Below are 17,043 nucleotides of genomic sequence, written 5' to 3'. Positions count from 1 at the left end.
CAATATTTTTGTAGATAGTCTTTAATTTTTTTCCAATCTTCTTCCACCGACTCTTCTCCCTGGTCTCGGATTCTGCCAGTCATTTCCACCAGTTCCATATAGTCCATCAACTTCATCTGCCATTCTTCCCGGGTGGGCAAATCTTGTTTCTTCCAATGCTTCGCGATAAGTATTCTTGCTGCTGTTGTTGCATACATAAAAACAGTTCTACCCTTCTTTGACACCAATTGGCCGACCATGCCCAGGAGAAAGGCCTCTGGTTTCTTCAAAAAGGTATATTTAAATACCTTTTTCATTTCATTATATATCATCTCCCAGAATGTCTTAATCCTTGGGTATGTCCACCAAAGGTGAAAGAATGTGCCTTCAGTCTCGTTAAATTTCCAAGCCACTTTGAGACTCCTTAAAGGGAGTGAAAGGCGGGATATCAAATCCAAACTCTTCTTCTTCTCTTCTTCTCTCCCCACAACACATCCCACAACGCATTCAACAGATTGAGGCTGAATTCTGACAAGAAGGAAGTATTGTTTTGGGGGGACATAGGCTGTCCCCCCCAGTCCTGAACGGACACCCTAGTCCTGAATGGGGTAACTGTACCCCTGAAGGACCAGGTGCGCAGCCTGGGAGTCATTTTGGACTCACAGCTGTCCATTGAAGTGTAGGTCAATTCTGTGTCCAGGGCAGCTGTATATCAGCTCCACAATTCAAAGTGTTGGTGCTGACCTTTCAAGCCCTAAATGGCCTCAGTCCAGTATACCTGAAGGAGCATCTCCACCCCATCATTTAGCCCAGACCCTGAGGTCCAGCTCCCAAGGCCTTCTGGTGGTTCCCTCACTGTGAGAGGTGAGGTTACAGGGAACCAGGCAGAGGGCCTTCTTGGTAGTGGCCCCTGCCCTGTGGAATGCCCTCCCATGAGGGGTCAAGGAAATAAACAACTAACTGAAATCTGAACGCAACCCTGTACAAGGAATTTTTTTATGTTTTATGTCCTGTAAGCCACCCAGAGTGACACACACACACGGCACCCCCCCCCAGCAGCCCCTTGGGGCAGGGGAGCAGCCTCACCCTGAAGCTGACGGGGTCCACGTGGAGCAGTTCACTCAACTCGGAAAAGGTCTCCTTGACCTTGTTGAGGTCTATTGATTGTGAAGGGGAAGACGATCAACACGCTGGAGGGAAGGAAGGAAGGAAGGAAGGAAGGAAGGAAGGAAGGAAGGAAGGAAGGAAGGAAGGATAAAAAGAGAGGCATGGATGGTTATTATGCAGGTGGAAAGAGGAGCTCCTGCCCAACCTGCCTAGAGAGGCAACCAGCGCCTGGCCTTACCGGACAAGGATATCCCCACCAATGGCGGCCATGTTGACTTTGCTGCAGGCTGTGTTGATGAGCTGCTTCTCCTTCTGGGCTGAGCTAGAGCTTCTTCCAGGGCTGGAGCCTTTTATACCCTGGGCCAAAGCTCCTCCTCCAGGATTTAAAGAAGCTCCTTGTTTCTGATTTGACCAAATAATGTCCTGCTTTTCCTTAGGACATCCCTATTTCATCTGAGAAAGCCTGAAGGGTATGGAGTAATTGTGAGAATATAGTTCCATTCCACCTTAAAAGGGTCAGGCATGACTGTTGTGTATCACATGCCTGTTTACGTCCAGCACATTCTGCTGGGAACCTCTGTTGTATGTTGCCTTTGTGTTCCTGCTGTTTTGCCAGAGACGAAGGGATGCAGACATGTTTTCCTGTGTTCCTGAACAATGCTGAATAAATGCTGTAAATAATGCTTATATCTGCCTCTGTCCACCTCATCTGCTGTGTGATGATTTACACACTCTGCTGACAGAGCGGGCACGGGTCTCTAAGCGTATCTGAGGCTCGTGTCGCTGGCTGACTGATGCTGCTCCACGGGAGACCGGTGATCGTCCAGAGTAAGCTGGGGGCCTGCCTGATGCTGTCGTTTCCCCGGCAGTATCCCAACAGTGATGCCGCTCCAGAGGCAAGGAGACAAGCAACTATACAACTTTTAAAAGACACCTGAAGGCAGCCCTGGATAGGGAAGTCCCAAAGGAGCGTCTCCACCCCCATCGCTTGGCCTGGACACTGAGGTCCTCCTCCTCCGGTGCTTCAGCTACAGGGTACCAGGCAAAGGGCCTTCTTGGCAGTGGCTCCCTCCCTGTGGAAAGATGTCAGATGTCAACCTGGGTGGCCTGAAAGACGGACTAGGCAGATTCATGGAGGAGAAGCTCTAATGGCTCCTAGTCTGGCTGGCTTTTCTCTCCCTCCAACATCAGAGGCAGCGATGCTTCTGAATCCTACTTGCAGGAAACGGCATCAAGGGAGAGGCTCTGGGGCTCCAATCCTGCTTACCCATTGGGGTCCATAGTTGGCCATTGGGAGAAGAGGATCCTGGACTCAATGGTCCCCTTTGGCCTGACCCAGAAGGCACTGACTTTTGTCATTCCTAATCTTAAGGAACCTTGGGAAATGGAGTTCTGTGAGGGAGCACCAGGAATTTCCAACAGAACTTCCAACTTTCCCTCTGCTTTTCTCTCCCCATGCTGTGAAACCTGAATGTAAGCTCCCTGGGGCAGAGTCCTGTCCTACACTCCAAGGCCCCTCAATTGTTAAACCCATAATAATAATAATAATAATAATAATAATAATAATCTGTAAGTGCAATTAATTATCCTTAATTGAGTCAATTATCCTCAAGAGCCAAGCCTTTGAAACTCTGTTTGCAATGCTTTCTTAGGCCCTGCTTCCTCCCAGACAACATTCACACCTTCCTCCCTTACCTGGCCTTGGACACGGCTGTCCGACCTCTGCCCCCATAACCAGCAACTCAGCCTCACTAGCGCGGACTGCAGAGGGTGAACATGAAACCCCTAGGGGTTGTTTGTATAAATATATAATATACAGCCCCACTGCAAACACTGCCAATCTCCCAGCGCCACCCACCCTTCACATTTCACAACCAGCTCATTAAGAAATATGCAGAATCCATTTCTCTTCTTTTGCGTCTCAGAAGCCGTCAAGCTGCTGCACAATGTGGTCCTTCCTGTCCCTTTCCCTCTTCTTGTTTCCACCTTCAGGCTCCAAGGAGGTGGGCTGATGTAATCTCCACAAAATCCTGGTCTCCTCTACTTCCTCCCCCCTAAACTCAGAAATCTTCCTGCTTAGCAGACAGTCGATCGAGTTGTCACCCCTCTTTTCTTCTTTACTGCTTTTATTTCTCAGGAGGAAGTCCCAAGGGGGGGAGTCAAAATCCCTCAAAAGTCCCTCAAGGTTGTTCCTCTCCATCTTCTTTCAGGCAAAGTCCTGACTTCTAAAACTAATCCATCGCAAAGAATCAAATTTAAAATCCGCTCCTCCCGAAATCTTTGCATTCCTTGCTTCAGGGGAAGGGAGATGACGCAGATCCCGAAAGAGCCCCATAACTTAAAAGATTCCCTCCCCTCCTTGCCCCGTTCAAGCAAAGCAGAAATCAGCCTCTTTCCACACAGATGCTCTTCTCCTGCAGCAGAAATCAGGATCCCTTTGAAGGGGGCGTGTGACTCTTCGCTTGCCAATTGTGTCCCAATTCAGAGCTGTTCCCCGCCCTCCCCACGGGAGTTGGCCAGGGCTGTTCGGGGACAGTTTGCAATCCTTTGCTGAAGGAGCCAGGCACCTTTCTGGGCCAGCGAATGGCCTGAGGGCGCAAGGAAGGCGCTTGCTCTGCGCCCGAGGACACCTGGCTGGCAGTCAGAAGGACAAAAGCCACAGGGGGAGCGGCTGCTTCCAAGCCTGGGACTGGGGGAGAACCTCGCCTCTTCTTCCTCTGGGAGACAGGGATTTCCATCCCGGCTAACAAACCCCCCAAAAATGGGTCTGCATAAAAGGCGGATCTACACGGATCCTCATGGATCCTCCACTTTTTTAAAAATAATTCCAACAAATGCAGTGTCAAATCACACCTAGAAGGCATGCCTACAAAATGGACTATAAAAAACGTGGATCCAACACTTTGCCGCGCTGCAGCACCATAAAAACATGGATCCGAGGCACGGATCCTCATGAATTCATATGATTTTTATATTGAAACAAAATAAAAACACCATGCTACTGTAGACCACATCTTAGTCTGTAGGAGGAACCAAAAAAATCACGCATCCACTGTTTCGTGGTGCCGCAATGGCGCAAAAACATGGTTAAAAAACACGGATCCTCATGAATCCTCATGATTTTTGCACTAGATCAGCCCAAACTCACTTTCAAATTACACATCATGTCCACGGGCACAACATCCACCACAGAAATCACGGATCCATGGCTTCCTGGCCATACCATGGCCCAAAAACGTGGTTTTCAAGAACAGATCCTCATGGATCCTCACACTTTTTGCATTGGACCAACCCAAACTCACCGTCAAATCACACATCATAGCCAGGGGCACAGCCTGCACCACAAAAAACTCAGATCCATGCCTGCCTGGCCACGCCCTGGCCCAAAAACGTGGTTCCGAAGCACGGATCCTCATGAATCCTCATGATTTTTGAACTAGATCAACCCAAAGTCACCATCAGATCAAACATCATGGCCATGGGCACAGCATCCACCACAAAAATCACGGATCCACGGCTTCCTGGCGAAACCGTGGCCCAAAAACGTGGTTTTCAAGAACGGATCTTCATGGATCCACACGCTTTCTGCATTGGGCCAACCCAAACTCACCGTCAAATCACATATCATAGTAAGGGGCACAGCCTACACCACAAAAAACTCGGATCCACATCTGCCTGGCCACGCCCTGGCCCAAAAACGTGGTTTTGAAGCACGGATCCTCATGAATCCTCATGATTTTTGCACTAGATCAGCCCAAAGCCACAATCAGATCAAACATCATGGCCATGGGCACAGCATCCACCACAAAAATCACAGATCCACGACTTCCTGGCCACTCCATGGCCCAAAAACGTGGTTCGGAAGCACGGATCCTCGTGGATCCTCACGCTTTTTGCATGGGGCCACCCCAAACTCACCGTCAAATCACACATCACGTCCAGGGGCACAGCCTGCACCACAAAAAACTCGGATCCACAGCTTCCTGGCCACTCCATGGCCCAAAAACGTGGTTCCGAAGCACGGATCCTCATGGATCCTCACGCTTTTTGCATTGGGCCACCCCAAACTCACCGTCAAATCACACATCATTCCCAGGGGCACAGCCTGCACCACAAAAAACTTGGATCCACGGCTTCCTGGCCACTCCATGGCCCAAAAACGTGGTTCCAAAGCACGGATCCTCATGGATCCTGACTCTTTTTGCATTAGGCCAACCCAAACTCACCATCAAATCACACATCATGTCCAGGGGCAGAGCCTGCACCACAAAAAACTCGGATCCACTGCTTCCTGGCAATGCCATGGCCCAAAAACTTGGTTTTGAAGCACGGATCCTCATGGATCCTCACGCTTTTTGCATTGGGCCACCCAAACTCACCGTCAAATCACACATCATGTCCAGGGGCACAGCCTGCACCACAAAAAACCCGGATCCACGGCTTCCTGACCATACCGTGGCCCAAAAACGTGGTTCTGAAGCACGGATCCTCATGGATCCTCACGCTTTTTGCATTGGGCCACCCCAAACTCACCGTCAAATCACACATCATTCCCAGGGGCACAGCCTGCACCACAAAAAACTCGGATCCACAGCTTCCTGGCCACTCCATGGCCCAAAAATGTGGTTCCGAAGCACGGATCCTCATGGATCCTCACGCTTTTTGCATTGGGCCACCCCAAACTCACCGTCAAATCACACATCATGTCTAGGGGCACAGCCTGCACCACAAAAAACCCGGATCCACGGCTTCCTGATCATACCGTGGCCCAAAAACCTGGTTCTGAAGCACGGATCCTCATGGATCCTCACGCTTTTTGCATTGGGCCAACCCAAACTCACCATCAAATCACACATCGTGTCCAGGGGCACTGCCTGCACCACAAAAAACTCGGATCCACTGCTTCCTGGCAATGCCATGGCCCAAAAACTTGGTTTCGAAGCACGGATCCTCATGGATCCTCATGCTTTTTGCATTGGGCCACCCAAACTCACCATCAAATCACACATCATTCCCAGGGGCACAGCCTGCACCACAGAAAACTCGGATCCACGGCTTCCTGGCCACTCCATGGCCCAAAAACGTGGTTCCGAAGCACGGATCCTCATGGATCCTGACTCTTTTTGCATTGGGCCAACCCAAACTCACCATCAAATCACACATTATGTCCAGGGGCAGAGCCTGCACCACAGAAAACTCGGATCCACGGCTTCCTGGCCACTCCATGGCCCAAAAACGTGGTTCCGAAGCACGGATCCTCATGGATCCTCATGCTTTTTGCATGGGGCCACCCCAAACTCACCGTCAAATCACACATCACGTCCAGGGGCACAGTTTACACCACAAAAATCTCGGATCCACGGCTTCCTGGCCACTCCAAGGCCCCAAAACGTGGTTTTGAAGCACGGATCCTCATGGATCCTCCCGCTTTTTGAATTGGGCCAACCCAAACTCACTGTCAAATCACACGTCATAGCCAGGAGCAGAGCCTGCACCATAAAAATTATGGATCCACGGCTTCCTGGCAACGCCATGGCCCAAAAAGGTAGTTTTGAAGCACGGATCCTCAAGGATCCTCACTCTTTTCGCATTGGGGCTCCCCAAACTCACCATCAAATCACACATCATAGCCATGGGCACAACTCACAAATCATGAGTTGCACTACAAAAATCACAGAAATCCCCTTACCTGCACTGTTAATGTCACCACTGCAATATTATTATTAGAGCCGATAGGAGAATATATGACTACCGTATTTTTCGCTCTATAGGACACACTTTTTACCCTCCAAAAATTAAGGGGAAATGTGTGTGCGTCCTATGGAGCGAATGCAGGCTCCTTGGCTTCAGCGATAGCAACACGAAGCCTCCGAAGCGCAGAGGGAGCGCTCCCTCCACGCTCCAGAGGCTACGCGTTGCTTTCGCTGAAGCCTGGAGAGCGAGAGGGGTCGGTGCGCACCGACCCCTCTTGCTGTCCAGGCTTCAGGGATAGCCGCCTGAAGCCTTTGGAGCACAGCGCAAGTTCCTGCTGATCTCCGAAGGCTTGTGGTAAGCCGCCTGAAGCCTGGAGAACGAGAGGGGTCGGTGCACACCGATCCCTCTTGCTCTCCAGGCTTTGCTTCGCTGGAGAGGCACTGCACAATGTTTCCTCTCTGCGCAGCGCCCCTTCAGTGAAGCTGGAGGAGAAATGGAAGGGGCTCCGTTTCTCATCCCGCTTCGCTGAAGGGGCGCTGAGCGGAGAGGGGGAGAATTTTTTTCTCCTTGTTCTCCCCCTCCTATGGTTCGGTGCGTCCTACGGTCTGGTGCGTCCTATAGAGTGAAAAATACGGTATATATTGTACCAAGATATGGTTCATCTTCAAGAACAGATCAAATACATGCCAAAGTATTAAAGAGGAGAAAAAATATGAAACTGCTTACATACTGTCAACTAATATCCAGATTCAAGAAAGACTGTATGGCAAACTTTTAAATCAGTGAAAAGATAGAATCTGAGTCCATCATAACAGAGTTCTACCTTCTGAGTAAAATTTATAAACTATTACTGTACTCAAATATGACACCAAGCCCGAACAAGCAAAACCTTATATGACAAAATGGATGCAAAAATTTTAAGAGCAGTTCACAGTAGAACAGTGAGAACAATTATGAATAAAGGAATAAAATTTACTGCAAATTAAGCTCTAAAACAAAATTGGTACAGTGGAACCTCGGGTTGCAGACATAACCCGTGACTGAGGCACGTCCGCAACCCACAGCATTCGCATCCTGAAGCGCCACGTCTGCACAGGCACTGATGCAATTTGGCGCTTCTGCGCATATGAAAGACCCAGTTCTCTGAGTGCATGTTCTGGAAGCTGGGCAATAGGGGCAGTACAGGATTCCTTTTGGTGTACTGACCTCCCCGCTGCACCAAGGATTCCCTGCCCGAGCTGCTTCAGGTCATCACGGATGTTCTCCTGCAGATACCTAGTTTGGTTGTCCTAGGGGATTTTAACATCCATGCCAACATGACCTTACAAGGGGCTGCTTGGGACTTCGTGGAAAGCATGGCCTCCATGGGGCTGTCCCTGAATAAGTTTGGCCCAACTCATAGTCACGGACATACCTTAGACCTAGTGTTCACCAATAGTGACATGGGTGATATGACACTAGGTAAAAGTGAAACAAAAGAAATGCCATGGTCAGATCACTTCCTGGTGCAACTGGACGTCTCCGCAACTCTTCCCCTCTGCAGGGAGGTGGGACCAATGCGGATGGTCCTTCCCCACCACTTAATGAATCCAAATGGTTTCCAGAGAGTGGTAGGGCATGCTTTATCCCATGTTGATGGCCTTTCAGCTGATTCCCTGGTGGCCCGCTGGAATGTGGAGTTGACCAGGGCTATCGACTGTCTGGCTCCGAAGCGCCCTCTCCGACTGCATGGAGCCCTGACAGCCCCGTGGTTTTCTTTGGAGCTGCGGGTGAGGAAACAATCGCTGAGACGGCTAGAGTGCCAGTGGCAGAAAACTCATTCAGAATTGGACCGGACACAGGTTAGAGCTCAATGTCGAGCCTACCAAGTGGCGATAGCAACGGCGAAGAAGACTTTCTTCACCGCCTCTATAGCATCTACAGAAAATAGTTGCAGGAGACTCTTTCAGGTGGTTTGCAATTTAACGGAACCACCTTTACCACCGGGGCCTTGTAAAGACCCCAAGACCTCCTGCAACGATTTTTCAAATTTTTATGCAGATAAAGTTGCTCATATTCGGAAGGAGGTAGACACCACCGTGGGAGCAGGGCCGGGGCGAGAGAGTGCTAGAGCCCTGTCTGGTCCTGTTACACGGGATCAATTTCAATCCGTTACCCCCAAGAATGTGGACAGGCTGCTTGGAAGCGTGAAACCAACCACCTGTCTCCTTGATCCTTGCCCATCCTGGCTAATAAAAGCAAGCCGGGAAGGGCTGGGCAATGGGCTCTGCGGGGTGGTGAATGCTTCCCTCTGTGAGGGGGCATTCCCAGACCAGCTGAAAGAGGCGGTCATTAAACCGCTTCTTAAAAAAACATCTTCAGACCCGGCCAGTATGGCCAACTATCGCCCAGCCTCAAATCTTCCATTCTTGGGCAAGGTGATTGAGCGGGTGGTTGCTGAACAACTCCAGGCACGCCTGGAGGATGCAGACCATTTGGATCCCTTCCAATTGGGATTCAGGCCTCATCATGGGACTGAAACTGCCTTGGTCGCGACAATCGATCATAACATCCTTCTGGACCGTCTAGAGGAGCTGGGAGCTGAGGGCACTGTTATACAGTGGTTCTGCTCCTTCCTCCTGGGCTGTGTCCAGAAAGTTGTGGTGGGGGATGAGTGTTCAGACTTACTTGTGGGGTGCCTCGGGGTTCCGTCCTCCCCTCCATGCTTTTTAACTTCTACAGGAAGCTGCTGGGAGAGATCATCAGGGGGTTTGGGCTTGGTGTCCATCAATATGCGGATGATACCCAGCTCTCTTTCAACTCAGAACCAGTGAAGGTGGTGAAGGTCCTGTGTGAGTGCTTGGAGGCGGTTGGAGGATGGATGGCAGCTAGTGGATTGAGGTTGAATCCTGACAATAATGAAGTTCTGTTCTTGGGAGACAGGGGGTGGGCTGGTGTGAAGGACTCCCTGGTCCAGAATGGGGTAACTGTGCCCCTGAAGGGCCAGGTGCACAGCCTAGGGGTCATTTTGGACTCACAGCTGTCCATGGACGCACAGGTCAATTCTGTATCCAGGGCAGCTGTCTACCAGCTCCATCTGGTACGCAGGCTGAGACCCTACCTGCCCGGAGACTGCCTCACTAGAGTGGTGCATGCTCTTGTTATCTTCCGCTTGGACTACTGCAATGTCCTCTACGTGGGGCTACCTTTGAAGGTGACCCAGAAACTACAACTAATCCAGAACGCAGCAGCTAGTCTGGTGACTGGGAGTGGCCACCAAGACCATATAGCACATGTCCTGAAAGACTTACATTGGCTCCCAGTACATTTCTGAGCACAATTCAAAGTGTTGGTGCTGACCTTTAAAGCCCTAAACGGCCTCGATGCAGTATACCTGAAGGAGCATCTCCACGCCCATCATTCTGCCCAGACACTGATGTCCAGCACCAAGGGCCTTCTGGTGGTTCCCTCACTGTGAGAAGCAAAGTGACAAGGAACCAGGCAGAGGGCCTTCTTGGTTGTGGCGCCCGCCCTGTGGAATGTCCTCCCATTAGATGTCAAAGAGATAAACAACTACCTGACATTTAGAAGACATCTGACGACAGCCTATTTAGGGACGTTTTTAATGTGTGACTTTTTAATGTATTTTTATTTCATTTTTTGGGAAGCCACCCAGAGTGGCTGGGGAAACCCAGCCAGATGGGCAGGGTACAAATATATTTGTTGTTGTTGTAGTAGTAGTAGTAGTAGTAGTAGTAGTAGTACTTTGTGGGATTTGATAATCTTTATAGGTCTTTTAAATTTCTAATCTATCTATCTATCTATCTATCTATCTATCTATCTATCTATCATCTATCTATCTATCTATCTATCTATCTATCTATCTATCTGTCTATCTATCTATCTATCCCCTCCCCCGTTTCCCTTTCTGTACTTCCTTATCCTTATAAAATTGAATATATATATATTTTTAAAATTTACAGCTCCACAGTTTTCTTGGTCGCCCCATATTCATTACCCGACCACCTATGCTGCTCATGGCCAGATCACTTTGGGGCACTGCCATGCTGTAAAAAGATTCTCATGAAGCACAGATCCCCATGGATCCTTAGGTTTTTTTATGTTTGGTCACCCTGAAATCACTATCAAATCACACCTGATGTATATGACCACAGAACGAACCCCAAAAACCACAGAGCACAGCCAAGGAACAAACACTACATTAAATACTTTAATCCTCATGAATTGGCATGATTGTTAAATGGACTCCACCAAATTATATTGTAAGATCACACCAATGTCCATGGAATGACCGGAATACAAACACTATCTGAAATGGTTCTGCATTAGCAAGAACATTGAAATAAAATGACATTCATATTCATAGCTTCCACTGTGAAGAACTGCACCTGGAAATTTTTGACACTGCTAAACCTCAAGAATGTCCAAGGCAGAGATTGTAATGATCTTACCTGTGAATGTAAATTGTCAAACCAACTAGATGGAGACCACCAAAGTAACCATGAAAAACAATCACCTGTCTTGCGTCAATTCAGCTACAAATGGTTTTGGGACAAAAGTTGGTTGCTTTGCAGGGGTAGTAATTATAAATGGAGGTTTAACTGCAAGTTTTTTTGAGAACAGATTTTGTCAGTGCAAGCTTTGAAATGGGGGTTTCCAGCGTGGTGCCCATGGGAATCATGTTGCCTGCTGACAGCTTTCCTGGAGTCCACCACGTGTTTTTAGAAAAAGAACAGGATTAGTGGTGAATTGTGCCCAGCATGACTTCAGATTGTTCATAGTACATTTGATTGACTACAGGGGCATATGAAGGGGCAGCGGGGTGATGGTGCCCCAGGGTGCCATGCTGGGGGGAGAGTGACAGTAAGGTCGCTGTACTGGCTGCCGCTCTTGCGGCAACTGTACAGGCAGCCCCTCTTGCAGCGACAGTATGGGCCATACGGGCAGCTGCTCTCACGGCGACTGTACAGGCTGCTGCTCGCGTAGCGTCCGTACAGGCAGCTCCTCTCACGGCGCCCGTACAGGCTGTATGGGCAGCCGCTCTCCTGGCGACCATACGGGCAGCCATGCATGCACAGTCCGTACAGGACATCATCCAGGACTTGTTACCATATTATAGCTGCCACAAAATCTATCGGCATGCCACCAGAACCAGGGAAGCCTTGCCAGTTGCAGCTCACACAGTTGAAGTGAAATAAAAGACAGAAGAGTAGATCGGGAAGAAAGTTCCCCAGACTGCAGGAAAAGATAACAGTAGCTCCAGCATCTGATTCAATGCAGGCTGCTGAGGGGTTTGACTTCTTAAGATCACCAACTGACTATGAGACACCTGGAAAGCACTCAGCCTCAGATGACCTCCACTCCAAAAGGTGGGAAAGAGGATTTGACAGTGACCAATATTATTTTGATAGCAGCCCCATATTCTCAACACAAAGTGAGAAGTGTTTGGACAAATCACTGATTTGTACATCAGTTCCCCCATGGCACAACTGTACCTTCCCCACACTCAGTCTACAAACCATGGGACTTTGGTTCAGTTGGCAACATCTGTGTGTATGACTATGACATAAACACACTGAAAGGATCAAACTGGATAAATGATTGCATAATAGATGCCTTTCTTGCCTCCAGGGTGATCATGGCCAAAGAGCTAGGTCACAATGGAACAATTTTCCCACTTACCGTACTTGCCACTTCATGCAGATATGTCAAAGATTGCCAGTGCAAGCGCTGAAGAACTGTTTGAGATTTGGAGTGCTAAAGAAAGATGTTTTGATTATTCCAGTAAATGACAGAGAAGTCCACTGGAAACTGATAGTAATCATTTTTAAAAGGAAGACCATGCTCTCTCTAGATTCCAAACATGGATTGAACCACTCTGTGATTGATGCAATAACATCCTTCTTAGCATGTCTGTATGAGATGGATTCAAAATATCCCTATAGTTTTGCGGCTGATCATTTTTTTGCACCAACTGATATACCCAGGCAAGGTACCGTAATTCCAGTGACTACGGTCCTTTCACATGTACCATTGCCCATCTGATTGCTTCTGCTGCCCAATTACAGTTCATACAAAAGGATATGGCTGCAATTAGACCCTGGATTGCAAAAGAAATAATACAGTACTGTGGGAAAACCTATTTTGAAGGACAAGACAAATATTTTCAAGTGGAAATTGATGCTGTTCCTCCCAAGAAGAGACAAATCTTGAACGAGAGTTGCATTACTGTGTCTCGATCATGCCCAGAGGGATGGAAGGATACACTAGCCTATTGCTCAGATATCCTTGTTTGAAGGCTGCTGGTCACTATGTTTCTTGAAGGAAGGGTGCAGGAGGCCCAGTGGTGACCTAACTATGGCTTACTGTGAAGGAAACTGCAAGGACTGGTACCACAGCTTTTGCATAGGCATTGATTCAAAAGATCTTCCAGAGGTTTTTGTGTGTCCAGACTGTCAATCCACTGTGGCCAAATAGATTTTGAAACTGCGAACTGTCATATTCCACAGGTTGGTATAATACAGCAAAATCCAAACATATAGTTTTCATCATCATGGCAGGGATGGTCCTTTTCCATAGAATTCTTATTTATGGAGTTAGTTTTTATATCCTGCTTTTCTCTACTTGAAGGAGTCTCAAAGTGGCTAAAAATCTCCTTTCCCTTCCACCCCCACAACAGACACCTTGTGAGGTAGGTGGGGCTGAGAGAGTTCAGAGAGAAGTGTGACTGGCCCAAGGTCACCCAGCAGCTGCATGTGGAGGAGCGGGGAAGCGAACCCAGCTCACCAGATTAGAGTCCACCGCTCTTAACTACTACACCACAGAAACGTATCTCTTAAAACTCTGGAGCAAGCTGTTCAGTTCAGCCTCATAGTGATACTGATTTGTGGAGGGAAGGTTGGTGATGAGCAAGATCTGTTCCCATTTCCCAACACAGAGACCATAGAGCAGTTTCTTTTGGGGGCTGAACCTGCAGAGTGTTTCTGTTCAGAATTTCCGTGGCAGAAATTGGCTAAGTGCCTTTATAAACATTCAGCTTCTCAAATCGAACCCCATCATGAAACTTTCAGGTGTAGCTGTTGGAGGTGGAGGGCAGAGAAGGTGCTAGTCCTTACCTCCCTCCTCCCAGCCTATCATTGCCCAATGGGCTGAATTTCAGGGCTTTTGCATGTAAAGGGCAAGCTTGTTCTTTACTTGTTTAGACTCTTTAAACTTGGAAACAGATATTTGGCTCCATGACCAAAATGACCAAAAGGGTCAGCTTCTAGAGGACTGGAAAGATGATGATTGTACTTCCCCTACCCTCAGCCCTAACTCCATTGAGTATTTTTTGTTATGAGACTGAGTGTTTGGGGCTGATGCTGTAGCATTCCTGTCTGGGGGCTTGATGGAAAAACAGAAAAGTGACCCTCACCTAACTCTCCAATGCCCTTCAACAATAATGCTGTAGGAAATATTGCTAAGCCCAAAGGGAGGCAAGAATTTGCTTCAGCTCACCTTGTTAATGGCAGAGCAAAAGCTATGCGTGTGTCATTCTCAATCAGTCTACTTTCAGGACTGATTTTAGAACCCTCTTATATCAGGCCACATGGTCACTGGAGGTGGCCCCATCATGCAAACATGACTATCCACACAGGGACCATCTATTTTTGTTTTTTTTTCCTGATACTGGATTTTAAGTTACAGTTACATCTTTTAAAACAGCTGTCAGTATATCACACTGTATTCCACTTGTCTTCCAAAGGAACACGTGGCTCTCCCCACATAGCAGGTTAGGTTGAGACTGCTGATCCAAAGTAATCAGTAATTTTTACGGTAATTACAATCCTGCTTTCCCTTGTACCAGCTTACCTTGACTTCAGGAAGGCCTTTGAAAAGGTCCCCCATGATATTATTGCAAAACAACTAGTAAAATGTGGGCTAGACAAAGCTACTGTTAGGTGGATTTGTAATTGGTTGATGGGCTGAACCCAAAGAGTGCTCATCAGTGGCTCACCTTCATCCTGGAAAAAAATGACTACTGGGGTTCCACAAGGTTCTGTCCTGGGCCTGGTGCTATTCACTATTTTTATAAATGATTTGGATATGGAATAGAGGGTGTGCTAATCAAATTTGCAAATGACTGCAAACTGGGAGGGGTTGCTAATACACCAGAGGACAGGGTCAGAATTCAAAATGACCTGAATAGCCTAGAGAGCTGGGCCAAAACCAACAATATGGAGTTCAATAGGGAGAAATGTAAGGTACTGCACCTGGATAGAAAAAATGAAACGCACAGGTGGGGAACACTTGGCTTGACAACAGTACCTGTGAAAGGGATCTGGGAGTCTTAGTCGACCACAAGCTGAATATGAGTCAACAGTGTGATGTGGCAGCTAAGAATGCCAATGCAATTCTGGGCTGCATCAATAGGAGTATAGTGTCTAGATCAAGTGAAGGAATGCTACCACACTATTCTGGTTGGTTGGTCAGACCACACCTGAAATACTGTGTCCAGTTGAAGAAGGATATTGTCAAGTTGGAGCATGTCCAGAGGAGGGTGACCAAAATGTAAAAGGTCTGGAATTCAAGCCCTATGAGGAGAGACTTAGGGAGCTGGATTTGTTTAATCTAGAGAAGAGAAGATTAAGGAGTGACATGATAGCCATGTTTAAATATTTGAAGGGATGTCATGTTGAAGAGGGAGCAAGCTTGTTTTCTGCTGTTCTAGAGACTAGGATGCAGAATAATGGATTCAAACTATGGGAAAAGAGATTCCACCTGGGCGTGGTAATCCAGTCAGGGAAAAAGGGAGGCATACTATGTTTAGGGCACCGTTTCCAGCCCCTTCCCCTTTTCGGGGTGAGCATAGTGGATCCTAAAAAGGGCTGCTCAGTCATGGATACAGCTGCTGAGCTGCTCAACGGCCTCATTCCTTGAGTCAGAACTACTGACCGCCCATGTGTCGGTTCATGACTAGGGGCTTCACATTCCTGCCACAGTAGCCATTTAGTGATGGCCATGGGGGGAGGGTTTGGGGAGGTTGGGTTTGGTTTTTGGAAGACTCCTGTGCGTGAATTTGTTTTATGTGTGTAGATTAGTGCACGCTGACCAACGCACAGTCTTCGCAGTAGGGCTCTCGCATGAGTAGTCACGACAAACTGGTGGATCCTATCTGCTGCAGCCTTCATCCGCCTTCAGAGCCGTTGTAACACACTGCTTGTTATCACCCGCCTGTTCTGCCGTTGAGGACTTCTTGGATCATTCTTTGTCTAACTCCTTCCCTGTTATGTACTAAGCTTGGATCCTAGAACAATAGGCAAGTAGGATCCTAGAATGCAAGAACTGATTGGCTTGCAGGAAAAGACCAATCAGGCTCCAGGAGGGAAGCAGAATCAGCTAGTCAGACGGGACTCATTGTGTAAATAATGTATATAAAAGCCTGAGGTTTGGGGGGAAATTCAATCACTGTTTTACAAGCTGCAATAAAGAGCATGAAATCACTACAGGACTCTGAGCATATTTAATTTTCTTTGACCTTACCACCTTGGGTGACCCTGCTGGGAGTACGAGATTCCCAATGGCTTCACTCACAAGGGTCATAGGAATGTGCAAGCCCACTCACCATGACAAGTGAGAGAACTGAGATAGATTGCACTGAGCCCTGGTTCTCATTAGACAAAGCGTTCCACCAAAAAGGCTCTGGCTCTGGTTGAGGACAGCTGGATATGTTTTGGGCCAGGGACCACCAGTAGGTTGCTGTTAGATGAGCGTCACACTCATGGGGGGTGTATTGCAAGATAATTCCCACAGATAAGAAAGCTCACAGACTGTTTAGGGCTTTAAAGATTAGCACCAAAACATTGAACCTGATTTGATACTCCACCTGGAGCCAATCCAGCTGATGAACAACCAACTGAATGTGGGCTCTCCACAAAGTCCAAGTAAGAACTCATGCATCTGCATTTTAGACCATTTGGAGTTTCTGGAGCAGTCTCAAGGGTAGCCCTGCATATCTCTCTCTCTCTCTCTCTCTCTCTCTCTCTCTCTCTCTCTCTCTCTCTCTCTATCACATTTATACCCTGCACTCCCCGGCTCAGGTGTACAGCAAGTTAAAGTAGTCTAGTCTGCAGGTGACTACTGCATGGATCACCATGGCTAGGTTGGAAAGGGACAGGTACGGTACCAATCTCCTAACCTGACATAGATTCAAAAATTCCAGTTTGGCTACATTTGTGACCAATGCCTCCATAGAGACAGCAGCATCCAGGATCACACCGGGAC

At 48.0% G+C, this 17,043-nt stretch overlaps 1 protein-coding gene and 2 long non-coding RNA genes across 5 annotated transcripts in view; 1 reads left to right on the top strand and 2 right to left on the bottom strand.

Moving 5' to 3' along the window:
- The window catches only part of LOC310705494, a 110,794-nt gene extending 107,785 nt beyond the window's left edge, over positions 1–3,009 (bottom strand). The window contains exons 1-2 of the long non-coding RNA XR_014525341.1: positions 2,945–3,009; positions 1,066–1,169 (exon numbers count right to left, since the gene is read on the bottom strand). This is a non-coding gene — a long non-coding RNA (uncharacterized lncRNA). The remainder of the gene's footprint in view (positions 1–1,065; positions 1,170–2,944) is intronic.
- LOC310705410 overlaps positions 1–17,043 on the top strand; it is a 222,745-nt gene that overhangs the window by 180,044 nt on the left and 25,658 nt on the right. The gene's annotated exons all lie outside the window — the stretch shown is intronic.
- LOC310705377 (uncharacterized protein) overlaps positions 1–17,043 on the bottom strand; it is a 224,410-nt gene that overhangs the window by 190,260 nt on the left and 17,107 nt on the right. The window lies entirely within an intron of this gene.

This window comes from Podarcis liolepis, assembly GCF_965112155.1.
Source record: "Podarcis liolepis genome assembly, chromosome: 4".
Lineage (NCBI taxonomy): Eukaryota > Metazoa > Chordata > Lepidosauria > Squamata > Lacertidae > Podarcis > Podarcis liolepis.
This window is presented reverse-complemented; position numbering and strand designations above follow the sequence as displayed.